At 44.9% G+C, this 18,932-nt stretch overlaps 1 protein-coding gene across 1 annotated transcript in view; it reads right to left on the bottom strand.

The window, feature by feature from the left end:
* HSD17B8 (hydroxysteroid 17-beta dehydrogenase 8) overlaps nucleotides 1-16,945 on the bottom strand; it is a 170,752-nt gene extending 153,807 nt beyond the window's left edge. The window contains exon 1 of the mRNA XM_086920646.1: nucleotides 16,722-16,945. The gene's annotated coding sequence lies outside the window, so the exon portion shown is untranslated. The remainder of the gene's footprint in view (nucleotides 1-16,721) is intronic.
* Between the last annotated feature and the right edge of the window lie 1,987 nt (nucleotides 16,946-18,932).

Genomic DNA, 18,932 nt, shown 5'->3' on the forward strand with positions numbered 1-18,932 from the left:
GGCTGGGTGGATACGCCTGCCACTTTCTCTAGCGGATCGTTTTGCAGTGATACAAATGACTATGTTACCTACATTCCTATATCTGTTTGTAAACATTCCTAAGTCCTAAATAAATCGTTCTTTAAATCCCTACAGACTTGTTTGTTGACCCCGACATGGGCAGGTAAGCAACCGCAATGCAGTTGGGACATTTTGGTACAGCCGTATGAGAGGTGGATTTGAAGGCCCGGATATGAAATTGTACTATCTGTCTGTACAGGCACAGTTTGCGCACTATTAGCAATCCCCGCAGCGGTATTTGCCGCACATAGCGGTAGAGACAGATGACGCTCATCCAGTCCCACTTATGGCAATGCGGCACTACTCTCGGCCTCTAAAATCCAGAGTACACATTAACATGGTAAAGTGCACTACCCGTGCCTGGCTGGAACTGCGGGTCAGAGCGGGCAGGGAACGTTTGTATGCACCAACTGTGAGGTTAGAGGCGCACCCCAGTATCTCAGTCACTCAGGAACAGGGGGCACTGGACATATTGAGAGAGGCTGGAGTTACCACACAGTGGTTTTAAAGGCATTGCAGTTACTGCCGTCCAGTGAGGATAGGAAGAGTCTGATAACAACACTATATACTACCTCTCTGGTGGAGAATCAGGAGGTGACATCGAAGGCATATGAAGAGTGGATGGCGGGGCTGGAGTCGCCACGGGGGGGGGGGAGGATTGGGTGGCATGTGTCACGCTGACAGGACGCCTCATGGCGAATTGCAACCTGAGGATTATACATTTTAAATGTATGCATCAAATGTATTATTCCCCCAAAAGACTACACCAATATGGGTTGTGGGAGGACTAGAGGTGTGTGAGGTGTGGTATGGAGGGTGCGGATTTGAAGCATTTGGCCTCGGACTACGGACCTGTGTCGCTGTACTGGGACAAGGTCACGCAGCATCTCACACACATAATTATGGAAAAAGAAGACTGCACCCCGCAAATATGTTTACTGGGATTGTGTAAGACATTCAAACCATGCAACCGCAGATTGGTGGATACGCTGAAGCCCTAGCGGACTCCTCCAGGCCAAAAGATATTTAGAGCTTGGTAACGGTACATCTTGTAGAGAAACCTGATGTTTTGAAATAAATTGACTGGTATGAATATTAGTGTGGATTGGAGTGGGGAGGTACGTGTGACAATGGGAATGGGTCTGGGATTTTTAGCTGGGTAGCCGACAAGAATCAGCTTGAATCAGTTGTACTGTAATACATGTTAGTGTTATGTGCTGCAAATTCTTCTTTTATTCAATATGTCACAGTGAGTTTCTATAATGAGCACAGATGTTGTATGTAATGATGCAACCAAAAACACAATTAATAAAAAAGATTATGATCTCAGATCTATCATGATGAAATCCAAGTTCATCTCCAGAGAGTAGCCCAGAAGATTGGTACGCGAGGCTTAAAAACGTGCCCATTGTTAAGGTAGAGATCACTTGTTGGGAAACCATCATTCTAAAGGGAGCCCACATTAGCGTGTGTAACTAGACATTCCACCCTCAATGAGAGAGACTGCCAGATCATGTGTGCCAACTGGCACATTTTGAGCATCAGTACAGAACCGAGTGATCATTTACCAAGTCTTATGTTTGGACATCGGCGCAACAAACATCTGGAAGATCACTTAGTTCACTCCCGTATGAGTACCAATGTATCCTACACCCAGAAAACAACGGATGGACAAAATGCAGTAATTGGTCATTACAAGTGCTCACAATGCAAGGCGTGTGAAAAGGCCATTGTCACGGCCACTTTTGAATACATTGCTCAGCATATCATCATGAAGTCATTTACCAACTGTAAAACAAAGAACATTGTATATTTTTTGCTGTGTCCATGCAGATTAGGATATGTGGGGGAAACATCTCGGTCTTTAGCTACATGCCTCGCGGAGCACCAATCAGCTATTTGTACCAAAAGAACTGCTGCACCCCTTGTAAAACCTTTCCTTGATTTAGGACATACACCTGAAAGGGATTGACTGGCTTAAACTGGGGAAAAAATCAATCATAAACCAGGTTGTGATTCAGAAGCCATAGGAAAGAGTAGAGATGTATACTGGATTTTCACTTTAGATTCTTTTTCTCATGGCCTAAATCAAGAAATGTATTGGGAACAAGACATTTGTTATAATGCTGGCTAAGTTGGCTTGGACCCTCAATATCTGTTCACTTCACCAGCTGTATGACTGGTATACCGGCCCTATGGTATAGGGCTCTATTCTATTCCACTAAATATCAGGTACCTTTGTTGCCGTCAGTATCTATCCCACTATTTCCTTTGCGAAACCACTTGTTCTGAATTGTGTAGCTGCTGCTTATCTTGGATTACCTTTTACCAATAAGACTATTTGGAGTATATGTACTTCCTATTTTATCCTCCCTTTGACAACATCGTAGAGGCGGTAGTCATTACTCCCTTTACATCCACATTGTTTTCAACCCTATCCCTCGATTAATCTTTGGACTGTGATCTCCTAGATTCAAATGCACATTTGATGCATGAGTCATGTATCTTAGTTCCATCCATAGTGACATAGGTAAGGGTACGTCATGCCTTTATCATCTCTCCAATGGCCGCTGCATTTGCTAAACTTTTCATCTACAAGTACCAGAGCACGTCACATGTCACATGACCGCAATCATCAGGTTTTTAAAGTCTAACTTCCCCGTGTACTCCTTGCTTCAGATGGAGTTCGGCTACTGACTCTACCATGTGAGTTACACAGAGAGGATCTCATCTGTACGTTAATAGATTCAAGTACTCTTTACCGGTCTACTCAAGCAGATATTTTGGGAGAAAACATAGTGCGTTTATTCTGTTTCAGATTCATTATGTTCATTTCATTCATCGGGCGACTGTATTTCATCAGATTTACCGATCACTGAATATTTAGTAAGTGTGTGCTCCTGCCATGTATGTCTTTCTTCCTTTTTTATCGTATTGGGAAACAGCTTTTACAACGCTGACAATGCCACAAGGGTACACAACAACGCAGAAGTTACAACGACCGAGTTGTTACCACGCGTGCCTTTACATCGCAAGACGTTTCAACGACTTGCACTAGGTGGCGTGCAACCCAGGGAATGCTGTTGTGCTAACTGGAGCAGAAATAGTAATTTATACTATTCCTAAGTCCAGCGCACCACTTAGCACAAGTCGTTGAAACAACTTGCGATGTAATGCCACGCGTGGGAACAAAACGGTCGTTGTAACGACTGTGTTGTTACCTACCGTGTGGCGAAAGCATGCGTTGTAACGTGCTACATTTATCATATTCAGCAGTAAGGTCAATGTGTGTCATTTTTGTGGTTTTGTTTTTTAGAGTTCTCAGAAGTCGTCCTATACAGTTGCATGGAATTATTCGACTCGCTGCACTACCTGAAGTTTGGACCTGCAGTTATTCCATCAGGTGGTGTGAGGTATATACTTTTAGTGTCTCTATCCAGAATTCATGTGATAGAAAGCGAGCCCTAGAATCATTGCTGTTTTTTGTATGTTCCAATTTCTATTTAGACATACCCTGCCCTTTCTTTATTGCGACTACGAGGATTTTGTCCTTCAATCCCTGTATTGTGTCTCAGAGACTCCTGCAATTTGGGGGTATTTATGTATTTACCTCTTCTCCGTTACTTAGACTTATCTACACTGGGTGTTCTGGATGTATTTTCATGCATGCAGGAATGTTCTTTGTGGTACGTTCCTTTCTGTGGATGCATGCCAAAGGCCTTTCACAAATTGTGTTATTGCTGCACTTTATTGGGTCTTTGAATCATACTTTTACTCATTCTTTGATTTCCTCTGGGTGGAATAATTTATCAAGCTTTTGTCCGTATGGAGCCTCTGGTATTTGGCAGTTGCACATTATTGATCACAGATGTGAAGCAACGAGATATACCCACTTTATTATTCTAATTAGTAATACCTAGTTGAAGGAACTATATGTACATATACATTTTTGTAATTTCAGGTATCAAGTGATAGTATTGTGTGGCTTTTCCTGATGAAGGCACTCCTTCTGCCGAAACGCGTAGGCACCATCTGGTTTCTAGCCACAGATTGTTGACTAAGACGAATGGTTCTTCGATTTATCCATTGTTGCTGTGTTGAACCTAGCTTTTTATGTATTGATAACAATCCAAAGTAGACTGATCAGATATTGTAAAATTAATTGTATATATCAATTTGTGCTCATTTCTGTGGTTGTTGTTATTTTGTATATTATGTATGCGTATTTGTGTCTTTAGTTAACAGAATGATTGAATGAATGTTGATATGACTGGTGTAAGTGTGTGGATTTATTTATATTTCGCATTTATTGTACTACTGCATTAAAATATATTTTGTACCTCCTTAGGTCTTGTTCATTTCGTTATTATGACCTACTGTCAGTTCTTCATTGGATTTTCAGTTGCCTTATGTCTTTATAGTTTGTTTGGCACATAAAATGAAGCCTAAGTTTGACTTCCTTCGCTAGCCCTGAATTCTGCAGTCCCACTGCTGCCCATTATTTGTGGGGCTCCAAGTGACACACAAACATCAGTCTGGGTAATAGCGAGTACTGAGACAACCAGAAGAATCCAGATAGCAAGGACGCCGAGCGTTTCACTGAGCGTGGTTCAAACAATGCACTCTCAGGCAATATTCCTTTCTTTTCTGAACATTTGTAGTTTCTGGTAACCTCTTGAAATAGATGTAACAACGTTCGACACCTTGATGCATTCAACTCAGGCAAGTCGAAGCAAGAAACTCCGAATGTTATTTGGCTGACCTATTCACAGCATAGGGCCACAACAACTGAGGAAGCCTGCTGGGGCGATTGGTAGCCCAGATCTTCTAATTGCCGCTGCTCACCTTTGTGCAGCACCAGGGACCAGGAACCAACGCTCAAAGTTGCCACTCAGTCTACCGAACCCCGGAGAGTCATCAGAGTGCAGCCTGGCCACCTAGAAAACAAGTTATCATCCAAGGAATGAGTCCACTGTGACAGCAATAACAGGCGAATGGTAGCCGATTGGCAACTGGACTTCTACCAGGACCGAGAGGACTTTGAGGGAAGTCAACACCTGTGGCTAGTGGTCGCTTCTTAAAGAATGTGGTATAAAAATTAGCTTCAGAAAGATCCCCGTCAACTGCATCGCACCCACTTCATCCTCGAGCAACTTCAGCATCCTGTATACCTTGCCTTAGGGCCACCTTCCATAGGAGCCTATGGCAAGGAGATAAAGGTACCTGGAACTAACTGAAGACTGCTTCTTCCTTCAATAGTAATTGTTCCTGAGAATCTTGCTGGTGCCCCTGACTGGTTCCCTGCCAGAATTGGTGGCCGAAAATAACTATAAGCATCCGCATTGATACTTATCAAAGTTTCTCTTGAAAAAGTAACTGTCAAATTAGTTGAATTTGCCATGCTTGTTTGCAGTTAAGTAAAAAATGCGTATTTACTGAAGCACCTGAATATAGAGATTTACAGTAGTCAAGTCTACTTAACACGGTGCTTCTTACCACCAATGGGCTTAACTCCATTGGTAATAATGGAAGTATTTTTCGTAGCAAACGTATTAAGGAGAAGCATACATTGGCGGTCTTATTTGCATGGGACTCAATCTGAAGATTGTCGCCAATCAAGACCCCCAAATTGCATACCTTCTTAACCGGCGCTATTGGTTCTTCCTCGGGAGTGAATTTAAATTCACAAGGTAGGGGATTGGGTATCCTCCCAGAAGAGCAATACAGCACTTCGGTCTTTCCGCTGTTAAACTGGAGAGAGTTTCTCCTAAGCCAGCCAGCTGTGCGTTGCATGCACTGCTGGAAGGTATCAAGGGAGATCGCATGTTCACCTTCTAAGGAGAACGCCAGCTGAGTATCATCAGCATAGTTAACTAGGCTGACCCCAAAGGATTTAATAATGGGGAGCAGGGCCTGCAGATATACATGAAAAAGAATAGGACTAATCGCAGACCCCTGCGGCACCCCATGTATTACTGGAGATTTGCCGGAATAGAATGGTGCTAGGCCACTACCTGTCTCCCCACCACATAGGACTGAAGCCATTGCAGGGCTCGTCCCCTCACTCCTTTCCTCCCAGGTCTCTCCACTAAGATGGAATGGGTCAGCGTGTCGACTGCTGCAGACATATCGAGAAGAACTAAAATAGTGGCATTCCTGTTGCCGGCTCGCATACGCAGATTGTCGATCATGGTGACAAGCTCTGACTCCATCCCGTGACCTGGTCTCTATCATGTAGGAGCTTATCCTCCAGAAAGCATGACAGTGTCCTACTGACTGCCTTCTCCAGGATCTTAACTGGGTAGGGCAGGAGAGAAATAGGCCTGAAACTGGCCGGGTTAGATGGATCTTGGGTGCATTTTTTAATCAGTGGAGTCACCATTGCCTGTTTCCAGCTTTCCGGGACAGTACCTTCCGCCAGAGATTGGTTGCAGATCTGTCTCAGCCACGGGAAGGTTTCTTTGCCAAAAGTCTTCCAGACTTTATGAGGGAGAGGATCGAGAGGGGACCCTGACGTTACACTATGTGCCAAGCTGTTAAATATATCAGCAGTAAGGACCGGGAAGCTATCCAAAACCATCGGCTGTAGGGGTCATCAGCCATCGATTCTTCTGGGTCATCTAAGCCCTCATTGCTGGAATTAAGTGTGTTAATGATTTTGGAGATTTTATTCTGGAAATGGAGGGAGATGTCATCACATAATTTCTGTGATGCCTCAACCTTGTTGTTTAGGCATGTAGGGGAAGAGAGATCTTTAATGATCAAGTTCAAAAGTTTATTATGTTTTGGCTCTCGTCGAGGGCCACATAAAAGTACATACAATAGATTCAAAGCAAATACAATTAAAATCATAATATTCCATATACATATGTTATTCAAATCCATGAATCATCTATTAACGGGAGTACAACAAAAAGCTGGCGCAAATCAGTCAGAAGACATATTAATAAATAGCTAAAAATCCTTTAAAAAATTTAAAAATGTAGAAGCAGAACATTTCATTTGGAGGCCAATACAAGGATTGTACGAAGATATTTACATTAGATATACCCAAACGGAGGCAAATTGGTTTTAGCCATTTCAGGCGCAAAGTGCGGAGTGCAGGACAAATAAGCAGAACATGCATGCGATCCTGTGTACTCAAATTACAGAGGTTACACATATTAGATGATCCATACCATTTGGATAGGAGTACATTTAAAGGCAATAGATCATAGCGAAGAAGGAGCCATAGTCTTCTAATGCCATGGGGTATATTCCACAGAACATAGGGTTGGGCTTTCTTGGCAACATATGAGTTAAGGAGAAGATCACAACCCCCTTTTCCTTGTATTACGTTCTTATCTGTTAGAAAGCATAGTTCCCACGATGCCTGTTTTAACAGGGTTTTTAGTTGCGATTGAGAATGCAGGAACAAAACACTTTCATCTAACTTCAGAAGAGTCACAGCTCTTCTAAAATTCTTTACAAGTTGTGAAAACTCTTTAAAGTTGCCTAATAATTCACTTTTGAGTAGGGCTCTCATCGTCCCCGGTTCTGCTCTGGCAAGAGAGGCCACCCATCGTACCAGGGCACATAATCCCTGCACCCAACTGCTCCTTAGCCCAAACTCGAGTCTGCAAGCAGCCAAAGAGCAATTAGTGTTTAGGGAGGACAAGGATCTTAAAAGTTTCCCTTCAATTTTATGGCAGAAATCCCAGAGTTTTAACTCTACAAGTTCGATACCATAAAGAAGGGTAGCGGGGATCTTAGCCCTATATACCTCGAGCATACAGGCAAAGTGTCTTTTACCGGTCGCTGAGTATAGTGAATTTAAGCCTTTACCATGTGCGAGGGCTTTTCGAGAGCAATGATCAATATGTGGCCTCTCGCTCAGATTAGCCGCGATGATTTTTCCCAAAAAGGTGTAAGTTTTAACTACCTCCAGCTTTTGGCCACCAATATTCCACCCAAAGTTTTCCGAGCTGCACTTCTTTTTCCCCCCTATGCACATGATTTTACTTTTCGATATGTTAATCTTCATGGTGTGGGAAACTGCAAAAGCATGGAGTGCTTGCAACCTATTTGCCAGACCTTTAGGTGTTAAATCTAAAATAAGAATATCGTCGGCGTACATCAGACAGGAGATAGAGGCCCCCCCTATCACTGGAGCGATACCCTCACAGACAGACACGGCTGCAGGTAAATCCTGCGTATATAGGAAGAACAAAAGAGGCGCCAAAAGACAGCCCTGTTTTAGGCTGTTTAGAGAGGGAATGCGGTCGGAAAGACCCCTTTCACCCCCCTGCAGCACCCTACACCAGGTTTCCGTATGTAATGTACGAACAAGATCTAGCAAGTACGGGGGTACTCCAAGGGATGTTAATTTTCTCCACAGCGTTCTACGATCCACTTTATCGAACGCTGTGGAGAAATCAATGAAGGCTGCATAAACAAACCCCCCTCTCACTTGCGTATACTTGTCCGATATCACGTGAAGGGTAGTTAAATTATCTAAAGTGCCGTGCTCCCTGCGAAATCCCGTTTGTTCGAGTGGCAAAATATTGTACTCATCAACCCAGTCGGAAAGTAGACTTAAAAGACATTTCGCAAAAATCTTACCGACTGAGTCGAGGAGAGCAATCAAACGATAGTTACTAGGGATATCCCTTGCTCCCATCTTAAAGATGGGGACCAAGATACTACCCCTCCAGGATGCGGGTACCTTTTTGGAATCAAAACAGGATTTAAACAGTGGATAAAGAATTTTACTCCAAAGGAGGGGCTCCTGCTTCAGGACCGTCATGGGAAGTTCGTCAGGGCCCATTGCTCCAGATGAGCGCATATTCTTTATGGCCGCTGCTATTGTTTCCTCCGATGGATACTTAATTTCTCCTTCAGAAGTTAAATCAGGGAGACTAATATCCACTATAGTACCGTTCCCTCCATAAAGCTCCCAAATGTAGGCAGACCAAACATCTTCGGCAATAGGAATTGGACAAGGAGTTAATCTATTGCCACATCCCTTTCCGATTATGGACCAAAATTCACGGATCTTACCATGCGCTACTGCTTCCCTTAGGTTAATCCATACTAGGTCTTCCTTTTCCTTTTTTAGTTTCGCTTTTAATCTAACTCTCTTTCTTTTTAACCTCGATATTTCTTTTTCCCGTTCCCCAGATCTACTTAAAAATTGGGCTCGGACTAGTTTGTTTATTTCTTTGTTCAGTGAGCACAAGGCACTGGGCATGAATACCTGCTTCGGGGGACAATTAGCCTTTTTTACATCCAGGATAATGTTCCGCATAAAGTTTTCAAAACTAACAATTTCCGAACCATACCAAGCATTCAGATCTAATATAGTTTTACATAAGATAGTATGCACCCCAGCAATTGCAGATGGGTTCCAATAACATCTACCAGAGACTGAGTGGAAAGCTGTATCTTTACTATTAATAGACCATGATGCCGTACTAGGAGGTTTTAAGGAAATAGTCAGGAGAATTATATTGTGGTCACTCAATGTCGTAGGAACTATCATAAGGTCCAGGATGCGCGGGAACATGTCATAGTCTGAGATCGCATAATCAATAATAGAGGGCTTACAATGCGATTTATGCGTGAATTTCGCAGGTACATCAGAGGGGAATCTCCCATTTAAGATAAGCCCCTCGACTGCCGATAATTCTTCAAGAAGAATCTTCCCTCTTTTACTAGTTACTATTTTATCGGGAAAGAGGGGTTGCGGTACAAAGTGCGCCTCTTCTTTGGCTTTATTTCTAAAAAGGTTCATACTGGAGTTAGATATTTTGCAGTTTAAATCACCCACTAGTATGACTTCTGGAGAAGGTGATGTGTTTTTAATCTGGCCAATATATTGGAAAACCTGCTTCAATACACCATTAAAACACTCTTCTGGAGGAATATAAGCATTGATAATTACAACTGACGACTTCTTTGGGAGTGAGGGAAGATTTGCTATGGTTATGGCTTGGAAAAGATTACTAGGGTCAGTATACTGAGAAAATTTCCAGTGCAATTTATTCGATAACAGGCACGCAATTCCCCCTTTCGCATGCCCTTTCTTGGATGCAACAGCCGGAACTTCCAACACAAAGTAGTCATTTCTAACATCAATATTATTAATACACCAAGTTTCTTGAATACAAATCACGCTTGCTCCCAACGTGAATAGGAACTCGAATTTCTCTGGACTACTGTGTATCCCGGCTGCATTCCATGAGATGATTTTCAGTTGGTTGTTAAAGGTGCTGAAACAATTTGGGATTATCTGTGGGTTTGGATGATAGAGCGTTATGCAGCCAATTCCACCGATTAGAATCCTCTATTTGAGAAGAATTCTGAATCAGTGGAGGTGGTTTTACCTGGGAAACCAAGCGTTTCCCTTTTGCAACCCAAATTTTTAGATCTTTAAGTGGTGAAACAACCCCAGTTTGTCTATCATCCTTTTGCGACATCCTATGACAAGCGTCTTTATATCCAAAATTCAATATAGGTAAGACATCTATACCTGTACATTGGAAACTCTCTGCCTGTTGCAGAACCAAATTTACGATTATTTTAGAATGAAATTTGACCCTTATACGCGAAACACTCTTTCCCCCTAACAAAGAGACTAGCTCAATATCGCTGGATTGAATAAGATGTAGCCTATCCATCTCACTAAAGCGTTTGAGTAACCATGCTCTATTTAGTGGTAAGTCAACATCAAATAGCGGAAGAAAATCCAACACATAAGTATCCGCGTAAGATGTAACCTCTTTTCGCTCAGAAATGGGAAGTGGCAGCTCCCCTGCCCCAGCTGTAAGAGTAAAAGGAGAGGCCAGTGGGTTGAGTGACTCAAATTTAACTGGGTTTGCACTCCTTATGTCCGATCGTGGGGAAGATTTTAAGCCCAAACCGTCCTTTTGTGTAAGATCTTCCCTAATCGTGTGTAGAGGATTTCCAGGAGTCTCTAGGGCACGATAGGGAAGACTGGATTCCAAAACCACCATTGCGGTCGTTGGGCTTGGTTCAGTGGCTTTGTCTTCCTTATCACTTAGGAATAAAGAGTTTTGGAAAATTATCCGCCTCTGTCTTTTCTTCTTATGTTTTCGCACCGGTTTCCTTTTATTTCCTTTATATTTTTTGTGTTTTCCATTTTTATCCTTTAATTCTAAGTTGACCTCGGGAAGTGCTTTTTTATTTTCCGAGCAGAAAATAGGAAAAAGTTCTTGTGGGACTTGGCAGTCAGGGCTAGGCATAATTTCTTCCACTACCTCCAGATCTACATTCATGATACAATTGGGTGCAGCAGTTACGATCAAACCCTTGCCAATGTTGTCGTGTACTGGTACTAGTACTGGTTCAGGGACCTTTATCTTGGAATTTTCTGTGCACACCTCAGTTTCCCCCTTGTTCAGATTAGTAACATGCGTGAAGAGGGGGGTATTCCTCATTTCAGGTCCTTTTTGTACTAGAGTTTCCAAGATTTGTGTAACCGAGTCCAAAATGCAGTCCGAACTGCCTACAAATTTCCCCAATAGAAATAATATAGAGGCTAGCAGATGTTCCAATGCAATCAGGGATTCCGATAGGGGTTTATCTCCTGCCCCGACTGCTGGACAACTGCCGGAGAGATTGAGGATCGGACTCCTGGAAGTACTTAATAAGTCCGACATACCTTGCCTATTCACTGAGGGGGTACTACTATAAAGTAGAAGCCCGGATGGAGTCGCCCCCCCAAAAGGTTTATTAATTTCAGGAGCAGCCGGGCTGACAGACTTCACATAGCGGCCACAGAGTTCGAAGTCAATGGAAAGCGGTGGTGAGGCTTGCCCGTCCATACTGTTTACGGGTGAATCCAAAAGTGGGCCAGGATTATTGACTTGAATGTCATTGATAGAAAGTGCAGGAGAATTAATAACCCCACCGTCCTCAGGATGCACAAGGCAGGGAGTGTCAATGATTATCACTTGAGGTGGCTCAGAAATCACAGGAAGAGTGTTGGTATCTTCAACTTGAGTATAGTTCTCTTGGATGTCGGGGGCTATAACATCCTTTCCAGCAGCCATTAGGGGTTTATCCACCGGTTTTTCCCATAGTTCAAAGAGCTGACATTGACCCTTTAGCAGCTGGTTATTCATGGATTTATTTCGCAAGGGATTTGATTTTGTTTTAGCACAAGTTCTTCCACCCACCATTCTCCCAGATCGAAGTTTTTTAGTCATCCTCTACAACGAGCTTCCCACACTGCGTCGTTTGTAAAATGGTAATATTCCAGTATAGGGAAAGTTAAAATATGTATAAACACCGTAAAAAGTTATATAACAGCCAGCTTACTGTAACTCAGGTATTTCAGTCTTCCGGACCAAGTAGAATAACACAAGAAAAATAAAATATAAATAGCAGGGCCCAGCCCAGCCTACCTCGGCCACCAGAGGGCCACAGAGGGCCCGCCCTTTGCCCGGCTTCGCCCGGCGTCCCGCTCACGTCCCGCGAGACGGGGGTGTCTCCGTATTTCTGCGCCTCCTGGCGCGAAACTGACGCGGCCGGTGCCGCTAGGGCTGCTGGGAAACGTAGTTTTCTTGCCTCTGCACCGCGCTCCGCTTGATGTTTCTTCAGCTACCGGTGAGTGTTCAGGGAGCGGGAGGCGGGCGGGCAAGGACGCTGTTTCAAAGGTCCCAACAGCAGCGTTTTGGCAGAAAAAGCAATCCAGGCGAGTTTTCACCAGTAACACCCCCTCGACCGGGGTGTCTCCGTATTTCTGCGCCTCCTGGCGCGAAACTGACGCGGCCGGTGCCGCTAGGGCTCCTGGGAAACGTAGTTTCCTTGCCTCTGCACCGCGCTCCGCTTGATGTTTCTTCAGCTACCGGTGAGTGTTCAGGGAGCGGGAGGCGGGCGGGCAAGGACGCTGTTTCAAAGGTCCCAACAGCAGCGTTTTGGCAGAAAAAGCAATCCAGGCGAGCTTTCACCAGTAACACCTTTAATGATCTTGAAAAGGGCTTTAGCTCCATTCTGTGCTTGTATGATGGAGGTAGCATAAAATTCAGCCTTAGTTTTAAGAACAAGTTCTGTATATCTCAATTGTATAGATCTCAGAGCTTTTTTATTTATTTATTTTTTATTTATTTAATGGTTTTATAAAGCGCGTAGTAACTCAAAGAGCATCCCAGCGCTGACCTGCTTCTCCAAGGGTTTCAGCCGTCTGATGAAATTATATCTGCGGGAAAAGGAGGGTCTTTAAGATTTTTCTGAACTGGAGGTAGTTCGGTTCTGTCCGGAGTCTTCGTGGTAGGTGGTTCCAACATTTGGCCGTGTGAACCGAGAAGCGACGGCCACCGGTCTTGGCTTTTCTGACTCTAGGGACTACGATAAGATTTTCTACGTTAGACCGGAGGTCTCTCTCCGCTTTGTATGGGATTAGGAGTTCTTTAAGAAGGGGGGGGCCGTTATTGTTGAGGGTTTTATGGGCCAGACAAAGGGCCTTGAAGACGACCCTTTCTCTGACTGGGAGCCATTGGAGGGATTTAAGGGCCGGCCTGGCGGAGGATCTTCCTGGTGTGCCCGTGAGTAGGCGGGCGGCAGCGTTTTGGACTTTCTGCAGCGAGTTCAGGGTGGTTTCAGGGGCTCCCAAGTAGATGGCGTTACAGTAGTCTAATCTTGCCAGGATTAGACCCTGAATGAGGAGCCTCCTTGCGGTATCGGGGAGCAGGGGGAAGATCTTCCTGCAGGCTCTGAGTAGCCCAAAACATGTCCCTGCCGTTCTTTTAGCCTGGGTTTTAAAGCTCATGTCCTTCTCGATCCACACACCAAGGCTCTTGACCTCTTCCTTGGGTGCGGGAGGGTCACCTAGGCATCTAGGCCAAAGGTGAGATGGCAGAGAGGGCCCCTTGTGGCCCATCAAGAGGATCTCAGTCTTGGACCCATTCAGTTTTAGTGAGGAGAGATTCATCCATCGGTGGACTTCGGAGAGGCAGCTGTGGAGATCGGATGGAGCGTGATGGGGGTGTGAAAGGGTTACGACCAGCTGAGTGTCGTCGGCGTAGTTAATAACTGACACGCCGAACGAGCTGACCCTCCTCTCCAGTGGGGCCATGTACTCGTTGAATAGCGTAGGGCTCAAAGATGAGCCCTGCGGTACTCCACACCTTCTCCCCTTCTCCATTTCCTTTCCGCCTTCTTGCGGAGTTTACACAGCTGTTTCAGGTCTTCGTTATACCAAGGGGCCTTACTTTTATTCCTGTTTTTCAATTCCTTTACAGGAATTATCTGATCTAGAGTGTCTATTATATAGCTGGTGTAGGTCTTATAATTCTCTTCAACCGTCACCAGAGGTGAAACGTAATTATCCTCCATGTTGGATAGGAAGGAGACACTCTTATCTAATTTTGCCCATTCCCTACCACTCCTGTAGGTGCTCTGCTGGCTATTTTTGGCCTTTGAGCTAAGCCGCCTGACCTCGAACTGTATAAGGTAATGATCAGTCCACGGCTGGGGTAATATGTTTAGTATCTTGGAAATAGTCTGATCGGAGAACAATAGATCTAAAGTGTGACCCCCTTGATGGGTGGGCTGTTCAACTAACTGTGGGAGGTTGAGGCTGGCACACATATGTTTCAGATCTCTCAAGTGGCTACTAAGATTCCCATCCTCCCTGAGATTAAAGTCCCCCAGTAAAATCATTCCCGGATGTGTCAGATTTAGATTGGTGATGGTCTCTAGCAAGTTTTGATATTGCGTGTTACTGCGTTATCAATGTGTGTTATATTCTCGGTTTGTCATGCAAAACTCTTGCAACACTCCTTAGGAGTTGTGCCAACTCCTCCTCATATATAGATAGATGTGGTGCTGAATGTCTAATTTTCCAATCATTTTGTACTTTGTCAGACAGTCGTAGTCAGACGATAATGAGGTTCTTAATGAAGAAATGGTCCAAATCAACGTAGTTTTATAGTGGGTACTAGTGGACCGCAGTGACATTTAGATTAACTCTTTATATTGAAATATGTGTTAATTATTTGTGGTGCTAAGTGTCTACCTTTCCAATAATTATGTCCTTTTCAGACATTCGTTAGAAGATAATGAGGTTCTGGATATAGTAAGGCTCCAAAACGACGTGTTGTGTATTTCAAGACATTTGATTTTTACTTTTTCTTTCTTCATGTCTATAGCCTTACTTATTTTTCGTTTTGTAGCCAACACGTGTCCTACCACATCTTTTGCCTGCAGGGTGGCGGCTTTTTCAAGCCTGTTTTCAACGATAGAGACACTGATGCCAAAGAACATAAAAAAGTCATTGAGGTTGATCTTTATGACGAAGCTCTGGAGGAAACTGAAATTCCCCAAAATACAGGTGATACTAAAGATGGTCCACAAGAACTTGTTTTGGTTAATGATGCTCCTGTCAAAATGCTCTTAGATTCTGGGGCCAAGATCACACTGGTTCCCAAGAACTTTTATGAATGCAATCTTTTGGGCAAAGTTACTCTCTTAAAATCAGACATTAGACCGAAAGGATATGGTGGAATAACTATACAGTTACTTGGCTATTTTTGGGGTACAATAGACGTCAAGGGAAGGGTTATTCCGGCGAAGGTTTAGGTCTCGATGAAGGGTGATTCTCTCATAAGTTGGTCTCAGAGAAACTTGCATGTGTTTCTTGATCCCAATGAATGCCCCTCCGTTTGTTTGAAAGAATTACCTGCTGTCAGGGTGGTGAATGATCCAATCGTGCTTGGATCAAGGAATTCCCTTCTGTTTTTATGAGTGAGCCTGGTTGCTTAAAAAACGATATGCATTGCATAAGGATCAAGTCTGATGCCATTCCTAAGATTGTCAAGGTCAGGAATGTTCCCCTATTGGTTAGAGAGAGCATGAAAAGTGTAGGAACTGGGTTCACCAGGTCCCCTGTGGGTAGCTTGACCCGAGCAGGAAGGCACCCGAAGCTTAGGTGTTAAGTGACTACACAGCACACACAAACGCCGAGACAATGAATGCATGCAAAGACTGAGACCACACCAATATGCATGATTCAAATAAATAAGTTTTATCTAAGATCAAGATCAGGGCAATCAAAAATCACAGTAGTAATAACTCATTACCTTTCCTTAAAAGCGCATGTTTTTCATTAGTTGGCCATAAATTCATAAATAAATAAATATTAAATAGTAGATGACAGTAGGCCTTTCAGCTAATACTGCATTAGACAAGAACTTAACCTTTCATGAGGCTGGAGTAAAACGTTCATTAATTAGCAGTAAACCTCTCAGTAATCACTTTGAGAAGAGCTCAGCACTTCCTCAGGCCAGGGTAAACATCTCTTTAACCACGGAGAACATTACATCAGTAATAACCAGAGCAGCAGGTAAGGATAAATGCTGCTTTACCCTTCACTAAACCTTTTATGAGGCCCTGATAATCAAGGCATCCGGCACAGTTGAGCATTTCATCTTATTCAAACTAAGCCATGCAAAAGGCTAACGTGACTGGCACTTAACTGTACTCTAGGCAGGGGTTAACTCTTTTCCCATAGGGCCTTCACAGTGTCTAGGGGCCCTGGCCCCGGTCCAGCACTCCACAGGGGCCAAATAGGGCCAACGGGGCCCAGTCTTAAGTCTTCCCCAGGGAGGGGCGAACTTTGGGGCTCCACCGGCCTTCCGCCCTCCTCCCCGGGGGATTACCTGACTCTTCGGCCCACTCCGGGCCCTTGCGACGATTCCGGCAGGCCTCAGGAGGGAGGGGGGCCTATCCAGGGAAGCCCACCCGGTTCCGCCGCTCCTCCCGAGGCTGATGGGGGTTCTCGTGCTCTTCGAGAGCTGGCGCTGGTTCCTTCGTCGCTCCCGGACTTTCCTGGGCCTGGCTGCACCCGGGGACCAATGGGGGCGCGGCGCTGGCAACCAATCAGAGCGCGCCGGAGGCAGAGTCACTTTCGACGCTCCCATCTCGTGAGGATAGCAGGATGGCTTCAGGCCTAGTAGGGCCTAGCGCGGCCCAGTTCATCAATGCGGTGGCCCTCTCCTGGCTCCCGGGGGCCGCCGAGGGGGGTGATGAGGTCGGCGGCTCAGAAGTGGCCGCGACTAGCGTTTGGGGCTCCGGTGAGACGGCAAGGGCCGCGGCTGTGAGTGGGGCCGCTAGCGCTCTTCAAGCATAGCGCGGGGGGGGGGGGATTACAAGGTTCCGAAGCCCACCACAGCGCGGCGCCGGCAACAGGCTGACTATCGTAGCGCCGGGAGGAGCAGAGCGCTCGAAGGGCAGTAGCACTTCAGCGGCGTCAGAATACCGGGAGCCAGCGCTTAGCAGAGATAGCGCTTGGGGCCACAGCTCTTCAGGGCACAATAATCTCTAGCACCTCAGCGCCTCAGGACAGCGCGCTTCAAAGAAGCAAGGAGCTCTGGACTCTCAGCGCTTCTCAGCAATGGCGCTTCAGGAGTATAGCGCTTTGGGGGCAGCCACCGTCTCTAGCGTCCCGGCGCTTCACAGTTCAGGCAGTATAGGCAAGGCAGGACAGCAGAGGGGATGAGACAGGACAGTGCAGGGGCCCAGGTTGAAGTAGAGGTGCGCAAAGTGGACACATCCCTGAACCTGGTTGATCCCCAGTAGTCCTGTGTCAGTCAGGTGGGTTTCTTCTTTGGCGCTAGATGGTTCCTGCGCCCTTGTGTAGTAGATTCTTGGTTTCCGGAGGGGTTTGAGTTGAAGGCTTTCCTCAACAGGTCACTTCAGATGTTCACTGGGTTCCCCTCCCGCCGGGCCAGATCAGTGGGCTAGTTCAGTGTTTAATACAAGGCTACCCCTGATGAGAGGTAGACCCCCCAGTGCACAGCGTTGAGGAGACACACAGGTCTAATGATTTGAAACAAATTTCATAAATGTTCAATCCAAATGATTTACTAGTTCATCATGGTTTTAGTACATATACATTAAGTTCCATGTATAAGACATCGTGATCCAAAAGCAAATGAAGTTTGACATCAGCAGAATAATAGTCCGAAAATTATAAATCCCAATGCATTTCGGGCTAAAACAAAGCCCTTCCTCAGGGGATCGCTCTACAAACAAAAGAAATGCCATAATCAAATCGAGTATCATCAACAACCTACACAAGCCACAATAACTGGTGTCAAATGAAAACACATGAAAACGAAAAGAGTGTTCAATAGAATAGCCAAGTTACCCATGGTGCGTGTGATAGAAGTCAATAGAAAAAAATGAATAACAAACTGATCCAGTTCAGGACGGAAGGCCAAGTAAACTCAATGCAAGGAAAGCTGGAAATACCCTCGTGACAACAGTGGGAAAAACCCAGTGAATCACCGTGTGAATATAGAGCAGTGACTGAAAATGCGACGCAAATGTGCAAAAGAGCGTGAAAGAACCCGCTCACCAAAGTGTTAGAAAAAGATGCAGCCAAACTTTATCACAGGCGGGCAGAACGCAAGTAAACAATAAATACGTCCCCCGACCAGAGGTACTCACAGTGTGCGCTGAAAACGCATATCACATTCAGCAACCCGGATCACGAAGCGAGCGCGCCGGGACGTTGTCAATATATGAGGAAGCGTGTAAACATAAAAGATGGACTACAGTTGACCTACATGTAAGCGCCATCTTAGACTGGTGAAACCACAATCAACACAAGAATGGCAGGATCGAGTCCCACATCATATTCAAAGGTGCACCAAGATAGAGAACAAATCAGGAAGATAAATAAAACACAAACAAAACAATAGGTGAGGCAAGCAAGAGGTAAACATGGAAAAAACACACAATAATCAAGAGGATGACAGGCATATGTAGTGTGACAGATAAACAGACAGGATACATCACAGATAACATAACAATTCCATGCGATCATTGAGCCCGTGCGGCTGCATGGTCGCCATGTAACGAATCCA

Source organism: Lissotriton vulgaris, chromosome 5 (genome assembly GCF_964263255.1).
Source record: "Lissotriton vulgaris chromosome 5, aLisVul1.2, whole genome shotgun sequence".
NCBI classification, from domain to species: Eukaryota; Metazoa; Chordata; class Amphibia; order Caudata; family Salamandridae; genus Lissotriton; species Lissotriton vulgaris.